The sequence below is a fragment of the Hyposmocoma kahamanoa genome, unplaced genomic scaffold, assembly GCF_003589595.1.
Source record: "Hyposmocoma kahamanoa isolate Upper Pololo Valley unplaced genomic scaffold, ASM358959v1 102, whole genome shotgun sequence".
In the NCBI taxonomy this organism is placed as follows: domain Eukaryota; kingdom Metazoa; phylum Arthropoda; class Insecta; order Lepidoptera; family Cosmopterigidae; genus Hyposmocoma; species Hyposmocoma kahamanoa.
Window position 1 is genome coordinate 14349655 of NW_020653337.1, and position 13872 is coordinate 14363526.

Consider the following 13872-nt stretch of genomic DNA (forward strand, 5'->3'; position numbering starts at 1 on the left):
TTTAAGTAAATTAAGAAGCGACGCACAAGAGAGAGAGAGAGAGAGAGAGAGAGACTAAAGACTGAAGATACTGGACACCGGTTTTGCATCACTAGAGCTCCTTATGAAAGAGTTCGTCCAGGGAAATATAAACCTAACCTTACCTATTTCTGCCGCCAAGCAGTAATGTGAGCATTACTGCGTTCCGGTTATGAATACATGCCAGGTGAAGCTTGAAAACCAACACATTGCTGAGGCTTTTGCCTTTTCTTCGACCTAGATTTAAGCATTGTTTTGTCTTAAATGTTGTATATGTTGTGTTGAAGTATCAACTCTTTTTATTTTTATTTATTTATATATGATATATCGATAGTATGATTACATATTCACAACACTACTTCAAAAAACTTATGTAGATAAATATAGGGACGTTAATGTGTGTGGATAAATACTGTTGGTTCAATTCCGAGTCAGCCTTTTTCAATAAGCATTTCGGTAGGTGTGGTCCCAATGAATTATGCACCCGGCTCAACGAACTTTGCAGAAAGAAACTAATTACTTTTATAATTAAGTGAATGTCATTGTGTTTAATTGGAGTTACTCGTTGAAAAAGTGGGTGCTGGCGTGATGATAAATTCAATGCAAATACTATTTAAAGGCTTGCATTGGGTATATAATAATAAATTGCTTCTGAAAGGCCATCCCATGATCATTTTGATGACTACCCAATTAAGATATTAATCGATTAGATAACCGATTTAAACATTAAACGTTTAAATTATTTATCTTCTTTTGGATTGTGCTTATTGTTTTGTATACTCATGTACTGTTGATTTTTTAAAGTATTTTATTATATTAATATCTTTAAATAAGCTAGTGGTGTAAGTGACCTGCTTGTCATAACTAACGCATTTACACTTTGGTAACTTTAATTCATAGTTTAATCTGGCTGTCTATGTGTACCCGTGGCAACCGCGATATAGGGTTTCCCTAGTGCGTGGCTATGAGTGTGCGTAAAAAAATATTTCGAGATAGTTTGTTTTATTTGAAAAATATTTATAACGCTGAATTTACTTAACAATAACCCTGAAAGTAAATAAGACATAAAAAAAACCGTTTCTAAGGGGTTGTAGATCTCGCTTCGCTGATTCCAGATATGTTAATAACTCAATTTCGCTAAAAATGACGATTACGTTAGTTATGTGTTAGTGTTGACTGCCTACGGGTCGGGTAAATCGCAAAATCTGAGTGGCATTCCCACTGCGCCCGTCACCTTGAGACATAAGTTGACAGGTTCCATGTGCCTGTAATTTCACTAGCGCCTTTCTTACCCTTCCAAACCGGAACACAGTAATGCTGACATTACTGCTTGGCAGCAGAAATAGGTAAGGTGGCAAGGTACTAACCTTTACAAACGTAGGCAAGGTACCTTTACAAACTTTTTCACAAGGAGCTCTGCTGTTACTAAACTAAAAATCATTGTTTTTTATTTTTCAATTTCTATCAGCAGGGAACTATTTGTTTACTATTTTTATTCTAATTTATATTACGTTGTAATAAAAAAATTGTATTCTTTAAGATAAAATAAACATAAATGACAAATTCTCTGAAAAGTAGGACGAAACTTATACCATCTTCAAATGGGTAAATGGGTAAATTTCTGAACTGGTAGTATGCAACATTATTTCTCAAAATATAAATATTTAGATGATGTATTCCGATTATATCCTTCGGGACAAATCAGTCAATCGTATAACGCAAAATCACGCCGATAATATTTCAAAGAATGCTTTCCGTTTAAACCAGAGTCAAGTTTTAAATATTTTCTTCGCGGCGGCCTCGTCAGGAGGATTTGGGCACGTGATGGATGACGGGCGGGCCTTCGGAGACTTTAAGGCTCCACACAATGCCTGGCTTACCCAGATGTCGAATACGATAGCTTTCGGCGAAGGTGCGACGTCACCTTTTTGATAATATCGTACATATGCCAACAAAGATCATCGCTACGCACAAAAACTTTTATACTAAACGTTTACATTTTATTTTAACGTTGTTGATGGTAGTTGCGATCGCCACTGTAAGAAACATACCGACACTTTGTATCTGATAAATAGTTAAGAATTGCACTAATTACGACTTGGAGATCCTATCTTTATGTAAGTATAAAAAAATTACATTGTTGGATTTTCTTAAGAATATCGAATATCGTATTTTAAGATAATTAAAACTTATCTCAAGTCTCAATCCATATACGCAAATTGAAGTCAATACATTCAATTAGTAGAGTAAGAGTAGAGACCATTTAGTGCAGTAAAGATATAATCTGAGAACGTAGATCGTTTTAATGCTTTCCTTTTCCTTCGGTTAATGTATCCTGAGTTCTTGTGTACTATTACTTTTAGGTATAAAACACATACGCCGCAGCCCACTTAGTTGATTTTCTTTGCATAACTGTGTTATAATATTGATAAAACTCAAAGAAAAATTCCTTAGATCCGACTGGTCTAGTCTAGTGGCGTTCACACAAAAAAGCCGGTTAAAAACTTGTTAGAGTAGTAGCCGCGTTGAGGCCACAAACGCTGGATCGAGTCCAGTAGAGTCAAAGAAATTTTCTTTGTGATTGTACGATTTTGGTATCAACAATAATAACAAACTAGTGGAGTATTTTCACAAAAAATAGACAAATATCAAAACAAAAAGAAATATAAAAAACATAATTGTAACGTCCAGCCTCTTTAATGACCACCATCCAGCCTCCATGGATAACCAGAGTCCAATCTCCATGGATGACCAGACTGGCTAGCCACAAGGACAGATTTACTAGACTGACAGGAATCCGAAATTAAACCGACTTTCTTTTGACAAAGGATGACCAGGGCAGTTCTGTCTAAACCTCCGACGCGAGCGAAGATCCTCTCCTAACTGATTTGTACAGACAGACCGTATCATGATATTCAACAAAAAATAATAATATTTATTATAACTTTTTAAGTTTTTCTCATACAAATTTTGATGCAAAAACATTCGTTAAAACTAAATTTTTATTAGTGTCTATGATAACTTTTAGTGGGCTGCAATCAGCAGCCTTACAAAGTATTATTAATAAATCACAAATCGTGATATCTTAATTATGATAAATAAAGCAAATTTATTTATAGACATCAATTTTTTTATTTAACTCAATATCATTGAACCAATCGTCAATAATTAAGTTACGACTTACGTTAGAAACTCAACAATGAATAGTTAGTTTCTCGATTTACCTTTTAAATTATAATCTATTTTAATTACTTCAAGTACCTGACAGATAAACGTCAAACAATCCTGACGTAGTTGTAATTACGTCGATATGAATATAGAAGTTAAACCGCTGGGAGTGCCATGTATGTGGTGGGTGTCGTAGATAGCGACTGAAAGATAAGTACAGGAAATGAACAGTAGTTGAGCGCGATCTTCAAACTTAACTCATCGTAGAGTATTTGACGAATATACCAGCTTAGGTCATATAATAACGAGATTATCGTAATGGAATGCCTGTGTAGGTAATTAAAAATTTAAAACTAAATTATCTTAGTTTATTACATGTAAAAAATAAGCAATTACAGCTCTTATTATTTGTTAACCGTCCTCAAAAAAAGGAGGAGGTTCTCAATTTGACTGTTTTTTTTGTATGTACATGTGTTACGCGATAACTCCGGTTTTGACTTGTGAATAGGTTTTTAATGATTCTTTTTTGTTGGAAAGAGGTATCCATGAGTCTGTCGAATAACGAATGTGCCAAATCACGAATGCAGAATTTGTCCTGAACTGAAAAAGGGCCATCTCCTTCCTTTGAAAATAAAAGTACCTAGATTATAATTGATAACATCAAATTAAAATGACACTATTTTTTCCTATAGCGTATATTTGGGTATGGTCTCATACATTCTTCGTTATAACTCTGCGCCCGCGTCGACCTACTTTAACCACGTGCTGCACTTTAGTTTAAACACGTAATTCACACTTTATTTTACGTAGTAAGTTACCAACTGTCCACCGACACACTACATCAAGGAAAGATTTGCCACAATAACACTTGTATTTTCTGAATCCCGTGACGATTTTATGACACCGAATTCAGAAAAACTTCTACAGAAGTCGGAAAAAACTGTCATCGAAGTCATATTTTCTTTTAAAAATAAAAACTTTGTGGTTTTTTCACATGTTTACTTAATATTATTGATTTTCACACTTGTATATTACTATTTGCTGTACAATTGTATATAATATATATAACTGAATATATATGAACATATATATATGTATATGAACTGAAAGGACATTACCATGACACACATGATAGAGAGAAGAGTTACAAACAACTTGCCAAGAGATCTTGTACAAAAAAATTAAATTTATAGCAGTCATAATCATTTGTGTTTAGTTAAGACGAATAAATATTTGTTATTGATACATAATTCGAGTTCAGTGCCAAAGGGCTACGTAAATTTATTTACCAACGGCATTATAAAGTTTTCAGAAGTTCCATTTGTGAATTAAGCTTCAAAGAAATTATGTAAAATATGGCCTTAAAAGCAAAATTGAAAAGCTAATACAAATATTCGATATATACAGAGCTTTTGTCTGGAATACTGAAACACGTTATCCCATATAAAAAAGTAAAAATAATAAAAAAGTCTAACTAAGTCCAAAAGTCTAATTGGGTCCGGCTCTAACCGAACTGTATATGTATATGGCCAGTTAGACTTTTGGATGCGTGTCCGGCTAAATTAGACGGTGTCCGACTTGTCCGGCTTTGTTATTTCATTGAAAAGCTAACACAAATAATCGATACATATATATACATAAAAGTCTAACTAAGTCCAAAAGTCTAATTGGGTCCGGCTCTATTCGGACTATACATGTATATGGCCAGTTAGACTTTTGGACGCGTGTTCTGCCAAATTAGACGGTGTCCGACTAATCTGGCTTTGTTATTTAATTTAACCAACTTTTATCTTTCGTTGAATTCAGATTTCGATTGATAGCCATATAGATAAATATTAAAGAAGATTGATTTATTCAATTTTATAAATAATAAAAAAACTTGTATTTTTTAAAATAAAATTGTCACATTTCAAAACCTCTTAAAAATTTTAGGTGTCCGGTCTTTTTACCCAAATGTCCGACTAAGCTTTCTAGTTTGTCGGGCTTTACGGTTTTAAGACCTGACAACCCTACCAGATATAAATATAGAAAAACCTTACTCATGGCTCATCTACCAGTAATATTTAGAATGAGACAGAATTGATTACAAGTTCTACATTATAGAAGTCAACCAAATCTATCCTTATGTATATTTTCGATCTAACACTTGCAGTAGATATAATGGAACTAATTACTGCATGTCTCAAAATATTCATTATTGTACAGGAAAATGTGTCTTCGGGCCAGGAGAGTGACGGACTACAGAAGGTCCAGGAAAATTTGTTTTTTTATAGAATATGGAAAGTGTAAGTTTGTACTTCGGAAAACAAACTTAAAAATTCTTCAACGCATTATGTATAGTGTCGAAGGCGACCCAAAGCCATGTAGTATGTTGTTAGCTTCAAAAGGCGCAACAGCTAATTATAGACTATTGAGAACGGAAGCATCAATTACATTATCACATAATTCATTACTTTATTGCTGAGCGGTTTCGCCTCATCGGTTTCTCTTTACGCCATTTACACACTACCGAATTAAGTTTGTCAGTTACGTTCTTTGGGAATTATTTAATTTTGTAATAAGGAAACGTCAGAATGGGATATATGTGAAATTTTATATTTGTTTTTACTACCATGATATTTTTTGTTAAAGACTCCACTAGTTTGTTATTATTATTGATGCAAAGATGGAACAAACACAGGGAAAAATTCCTTCGTTTCGACTAAACACGAACCAGTAACTGTTGCCTAAACGTGGCTATCACTCTGCCAACTAAGTTACGGATCGAACCAGCAGATCTTACTAATTTCTCTCTGTTGATCTCTCTTTCACTCTCTCTCTCTCTCTCTCTCTCTCTCTCTCTGTAGAATGATCTTCGTATTGAGTTTAAACGGCTTTTTTCTGTAGCGCCATGTGTAAAAACTTATGGGATTAAATATACATTTGTGTACATTTAAGGCGCCTATACATATATGAGGCAGAGTCTGGCTAACGGAAGAAGAGTCTGAGGTTTTCTTTTTTAAATCTAGCTAACAACCCCAATATTTATGTCACTGTTTGGAAGTTGGTGTCAGTTGTATTGTGTTATCAGCGATTTTTGTGATTCTCATAATATGACGAAGACTATGAAAAGCGACGTGCGAAAGCTTTTTATTATGATTGGTAAATTTAAAGAGAAACAAGAAGAGAGTGGAATCGTTTTCAAGCAAACTCAAAAATATTTGCGCGTAGTTTCCAATTTCATTTGTTAATACGACTTAATAATTTAGATCTTTGGAAATAAACGTACATAGTAGTAGTATGGCCATTTAATATTTTAGGTGTTTTTTTTCTCAAGTCTGTCATTATACAGGCCCTTTGGGTATAGGCCTCCGCCAATAACTTCACCCAGTTATGAACAGATAGATGATTGACAGATCAATTCATAAAATAATGTTTGTTCCCATGTTATTACTTGTATCCAAATTATTTTTTTCTTTTTATGATGAGTCTTATCAATAATAAATATCGTTTAATTGATAAATTATCAGATATTTTCTCGCTCATTAACAGTTACGTATAATAATTTATGGCTAGCGGTATTTGCTAAAGCCGTAATTTGAGAAAAATTGCATGTCTAAGCAAATAAAAACTTTACGGCCGTAGACTTCCATATATCATAAAAATGTAATGTATTCATTTCACAATTTAATACCCAGTGTATCGGTGTGTATCGTCTATCGTACGCCGTAAACCATGGTTCACTGATCACGACGGCCACATTGAAACACGAGTAATAAAGTATAACAATGTTAATTCCACACCACATAGGAAAGGCGTTACAATTAGATTACGTATTAGACCATTTTAATATTTTCCTTCATGGTTCGTAAATCTTATCATGAAATTAGCAACATTGTTGATTGATAACTTACATCCTTCGTGTAGTTAAGTTTGCACCATTTTTGATTATTGAATCCTAATTAGATTAGATGCTTGTCAAGAAACTAAGTGCGTTTTGATATTATAAATACAATGTTACAACTCATTGCACAATTATTAAAATGACGCAAATTATCAAGTCGAGGAACGGACAAAATTACAAAACGTTATCAATTATTGGACTTTTTTTTCTTGTAATGTACAGTGATTTCATTCAATTATTTGTGCAAAACAAAGAAGTTATAAAATTTTATACTAAGTTTAATTGCAGTTGTTAGATGGATGAGAAACTGATGATACTATCGGTAGTAAAGAGTTGAATAAAGATTTTACTACCGTGCCGGCTACCATTATGTCAGACAATGTTTATGAAAATGTATTATTCATTGCCTATTCTTTTTACACGGCATGAGTTGTTAACAGAAAATTATTTCCACTCCTGTCGCAAAACTTACATACATTGTTAAAGATCTCTATTGGTTATGTATCGATACCTCCAATGAGCACTACGCCAACTTAATTTTTGGACTTGTTCTATTTTTATTTTTATTTTGTTTCTTTATTTTTTTTCACAAATTTGTTTTTTTTTATTTTCGTCCAATAATGCTTTTCGTTTCTTTATTTCTCTTTTTACAAAATTCGGAGAATATAATATTAGTAAATAAATATGGCTGCTTACAAAATAACAGAAAATTATCAAAAAATAAAGTTGACGTAGTGTTCATTGGAGTTATCGATATATAGTAGTTATAATAAGAATATAATCCACTTGTTACAATTACACTTTAAAAAAAGACAAAATTAACAAATGTCCCTTTAATGACCAAAAAAATAAAGATAAATATGTGCTGGGTTGGAGACCAATATTTACTGGCTTGGAGATTAAAATTGGACAGCGGATGGTGCTTTACCGCGTCCGAGGCGTGGTCGCGCGATCTTATCACACCCATTAGCGAGAACCGCGCCCAGCCACTATCTACCGCATCGCTTGCATCTTCATCCGTCTGAACACCATAACCCAACCCACAACCATGGAAAAATATAGCTTAGTTCATTAACGACAAGGTGCTATATCCAACGCATCTGAAAGTCTGTTCCGATGGCTGGCAAGAGGCGACGAGAAATGAGCCTCATCTTTCTCAGTTCAGATTCATAGCCCAGAAATATTGTCCGCTTATCTTTTTTCCGCGTTAGTAGATTTTCGTCTCTCCTTTATCGTGATGCGTATCGCGCTCATAATTTGCGTGATGCAGCTGTTTTCGATGATGATAGCTCAAACGGGCTCTATCAAGCTTTTTGTCATTCTCTTGTTAGACAGCTATTCGTGGAATGTTTCGCCCACACTCGATCCATGTAGGTGCCTAATGCATTTACTATTCAATAAAATCTGATATCGATCTCGTTCTCAGAATTTCGGCGGCGTTGTTGTATGAAAAATTAACATCATAAGTTTTGTGCGTTAAGCTTTTAGATGCCTGACATTTGACAGGTGTGATCATTGACCTTACTTTCGTGTAAACGCTTTTTCTTGTAAATTACTACGGTAGCATTTTGACAGATCGTAAACATGTTTGTTTTTTATTATTTCGCACAATAGAATTAAAACAACGGCTGATTATGTGGTTCTCATCAAGCATCACTATATGACTTAATAATCAACTAGGAATGGCAACTTAGGGTTAGATAATAATAGATGGTTTCTCTACGTAGACAGCTACTTTAACTTTTGTGACGGACTTGTACATTATGCAGTATATTAGTAGATATTTCCATGATAAGTACTTGTTACACGTACGCGAGCAAGCGTGTTAATTGCTGATTATTATTGCAACGTCTGCACTCGTCGATTGCACTCACCGCCGGTTTTGCATGCAATGTGTTGACTTTATTATAGCACAGGCACGCATTTCAGATGAGTAACGGTAAAAAATCCGCAATCACCGTGGTTTGCAATTGATTCCTCCTTCTACAAAGCAATATGATACTGTTTTAAAACGCTATATAATATTCAATCATTAATTTAGACGGAAAACTGGTAATTTATCACTATTATTGAGGAATGCCTTTAGCAGTTTAACATAAATTAAATTTTATAGGGGTAAACTTATATTGTGGAAACTGATCATTGCTTCTTCGCTTGTTTCCTATCATTTTAATCGTAGCCTCATAACATCACAAATGCTCAATAATATGCCATTATGGTAATAAGTTACATACAATTGCACTTCCTTCCTACGATGCGATATCATTGAACTAAGATCGATATCACCTACACGGGCTAACGTCAAATAGCAAGAATTTATGATTCGCGCAGCATACTTGGTGCGCAGGCGTCGTGACCGGCTGAAGGCAGTGGGTACGCGGGAGGGGGTGGTTGTCGGCGAGAACAAAGAGCGGCAGTTCAAACGCGCCGCCGCATGCCCGCTAATAAGCAATAAACAAGGGGGCGGAGTCCGAGGGCGCACCTGAAGGATCACCCCGCCGTGGCAGCATCTCCGTGCGCGCGCGCACCGATAACGTACCGCTGATACGCGCCAGTAATGCGTGTGAATTGCCTACCTCGTAAATCAACGCATCTATCACTGTTCCATAACGGAAAAGTTTCTCATTTCAATCGTAATTCTTATTGGTCTATCACAATTTTTCATTTACACAACGTTCATTACATCAATGGTAGAGTTTAAGCATCTCTGGATAATCAACAATGAATTTTGCGATTGCGGGGTTCCGACATAAACTGAAATGAAATTGTTATCAAAATAATACCAAAAGAGACGTTTACAATTTTAGTAGCACAAGTTTTTATTTTCCTACTAATTTTTGTTTTAATTATAACAGTTACAACTTTTTAAGATTATTATATCCAATACAAGAACTCTAAAACCTAACCTAACAAACGGCATATTTTTATATGGTTAGGAAAGAGAGAAACGAAGAGAAATCACGAAAATTGTTCCACAATCGTAGATATTACATTGCGGTCCATTCGATCAATACGAAAAGACAATTACGAGAGTTATCTGCAAATCCATTACTAATAAAGTAATTGCTTTGAATGATAGTCCTGTGGCCGGAGTCGGGAGCTCATCGCACTGTTGCGTGGTCTTTGGTGCTATTATGAAGCAATAAACAGCACGGTTACAATCAGCAATGCACAAAGATCGCACAACTCTGTCATTACGCTGACAATAAAAAAAAATCACACGGTACAATTCAAAGGCAATCAATGTTTGAAGAATTGCACAATTTCTCGTAACACGAATCGTACAAATTCTCTGGTGAGTGGTCTGATTCGCAACGACCCAGTTAAATGGACCGTGGTGGCCACGCTCCTGCTATTATCGTCATTATCGAGCAGACAGGATCCAGGCTGTCTGTCCGTCTTAATTTTCTAATCGCCTTGAGCTGCCCTTCCTCTATTCACATTAACTAAGAAACTTCGTAACTTTAAAATAATACAACAAATTGAAACTTAGCCAAACTCACCGTATCTTTGATTTGCACAAGTATTAGTAAGAATACGTAAACTAAAATAATAAAATAAGCCCCATAACTATACGACACTTTTCATGGAAAGATATTATAGGAATACATTTATACAGAGCCACGCTCTAGTATAGAATAAACACAAACCATTTTACCCTCTTGAAGCAGTGTTGTTATCCTGTCTGTTTGGTATCACACGACGACGGGAGCTATCGGCGCGGTGCAATCACGCGCAACTGCGCTGTCAATCAATGCTTCAACAGCAATCGCTTTACGTTCCAGGAAACAGGCGTCCTTAGTAATGGTGTAGTAGATACTTCCCTAACTAATGAAGGTCATGACCAACAAGCGAAAAATGATCTTAAAATTATCGCAATGCCACTTATTGTAAAAACGATTTCACCTCTCACGAAATTACTTTAAAAGCTTTTATAAACCCGACACCGATTCCTTATAAGTCTGTTTGTACTTGTATCCCAATTGTAGTACACTGCCAGAATGCTACCGGATCTTACAGTAACCTTAAAAAGGCATCGTGTAAAACAAGTTGCGCTACGTATGTAACTTAAAATAAGAACCAACCGATATTATCATAATCAACTTTAAGTATCCAATCCAAGGGATTTATAAGTGCGCAATGACTTATAAAACATTTTATTCAATTGTTTCACTGCTTAGTGATTTAATATTTACTGTACCTATGTAAACTTGGTATGGGTTTGCTCTAAGATGAAAAGGTTTAGATGACAGAGTTTAGTATGTGTATTTTATCGCCTTGGTATAATAAAGTCACATGTGGTCATATGTCAAGCGTGTTTTTATCACACGAAAGTGATAAAAGCAATACGATTATGTACATATATATTATGTGGAATTTGATGACATTATTTAAACATAAAAAAGTTATCGACTAAATTCGTTCGCAGAATTTTTAAATCTCCCTCTTCTATTCAAAGTATAACACAAATGACTTTAATTTAAACTTTCATGATTTTTACATATTATTTGATTTTTAGTTCGCGACTTAATCATGTATAAATCATCTTTTAATTACCTCGATGTTTCGGACGTATTGCAACGTCAATTGTCTCGAAGGGACTGAAGAGGCGTGTCGACATCTTCTAGCACTGCGAGGTTTTCTAACTACCCGCACTTGGTCTTCATTATTTCTTTGTGCACTAGGGTTGTCACTCTTCAGCCCCTTCGAGACCATGGACGTTGCAATACGTCCAAAACGTCGTGGTAATAGTATTAAAATATGTTTTATACATAATTAAGTCCCGAACTAACGATCAAATATTACACAAATTAGAACTCGGACTTTACTATCTTAATACAAATGTCATATTAATAATTCGTAACGTCAATAGGTACTAAAATAAGAGATTTTTAACCTAAAAAATTAATCTAATCTAATTATACTGGCAGCATTGCCTCGCTGAACGGCAATGGACAACAGCAGTGATCGCAGCCCCTATCTCTGAGTCGGCGAACCAATTCTTTCTTACAAAAATTGTCCGAATTAATACAATAACACATAACCTCAACTACATATGATTCTAAAACACTGAGAGAAGGTGGAATTAACACGTGCTGGGAACCAAACTTGAAAGTCTCGCGAAATTATCACTACGTGCAGCATTTATTACACAAGGTGTGAATTAAGCAGTGTGACTATGTCTATAAGCTCAATAATTTGAGGCATATTTGCTTGATACCTTGTATTTGTATATGACATGTACATGACCTCGGTGGTCTTGTAGTTAGCGCTGTGGGTACTAGATGAGAAGGTCCAGGGCGCGATACCTGGAAGAACTAATTACGGAAATGAACGTTTTCTCTGGTTTGATTGTTCTGGGTAATACCCTCGAGTTAATTTGTTACTCTGGTACTCTTGGCAGTAATTTTTAATTATTATATTATTACAATGAATTTGTATTCATTTACCATCTGTTGTATATAAAATATTGTCGCCAACTTCTAAATGACCCAACTGTAGAGAATAGGTCATTATATATGCAAATAGAAAAAAGTTCTCATAATAATAGTGATTATAAAGGTACATAGGGTTGTCTAATATGGGCTAAAATAATTTCAACAATTCGAAAGCAGAAAAGCAATTTCAATTCACGGTTTTCTACAAAGCCCAGCTTATCTACAGCCAATAACAAAACAATTGTTGGTAACACCGTGAAGGAGTAATTCGTCGTTTCCCTTGCTGGACGCGACGATTAGCACAGCTCTATTTAGTTGTCTATCCGTCGCTAGAGCTGGCAGCTGACGCCGGACGTACCCGACAGACGGACACCGTTACGGAGACTTAGAAAAACGTTTGTTCAGACAACCAGCCCGTCCAAACAAACCTAACTAAGCGGCACTCGACATTTGAACTGTTCCTCGATTGACTGAATGTACTAGTACATTGAATTTGTTCACCGTACTAAGGTATTGTTTTAAATTTATATAACATTTTATAATAGAATAAATATCATTTATATGTCCCACTGCTGGATACGGATCCTATAAAGCGGGGTTCAGGCCATAGTCCGCCACGCTGGTCCAATGTGGGTTGGGGACTACACACTTTTTCCGATGGTTGTGAACCTTCTTGGACGTGCAAATTTCATTTAATGTTGTCCTTCATTGAAAAGCTCTTGGTGAATTTCAAATTAAATTTCGCACATAAATTTCGCGAAATGCACAGGTGCGAGCACAAATTCGAACTCACAGCCTCTGCTTGAGAGGCGGTAGGTCAAGCCTATCACGGCTTTTCATAACATTTTTTTTAATGCACATACTTATAACCCCGCACTAGGGAAATCCTGTATCATGGTTGCCATAGACACACACACGAGAGAAATAAAATGAGTGAATTATGAGAAATAACTTTGGCCATATAAAATATTTCTCCCGGCACGGGAATCGAACCCGGGACCTCTGCGTGACAGTCCTGCATGGTAACCGTAAATAAATACGTAGAGTCAAAGTATCACAACCCTTAAAAACTGCAACAATAATACTGAGCTACATGTTAAACGTATTCTTAGTATCAACAAAGTATTCCCACAGGCGGTGTGGTAGAAGATCGAGATCTCGCGCAGGGCACGACCGGGCACAGGGCTCGCACGTGGGGCCGGGACCACTATCGCCCTTAATCACTGATAATCTGAACTAAAGCAGAGAACAATGCCGCCATAATGTACTCGACAAATGAGCACAATTAATGCCAACAATCTGAAATTGTTTGCGACCGTACCGTACACTCTTCTCTTGTATCGAAAGGAATATATAGGATTCAAA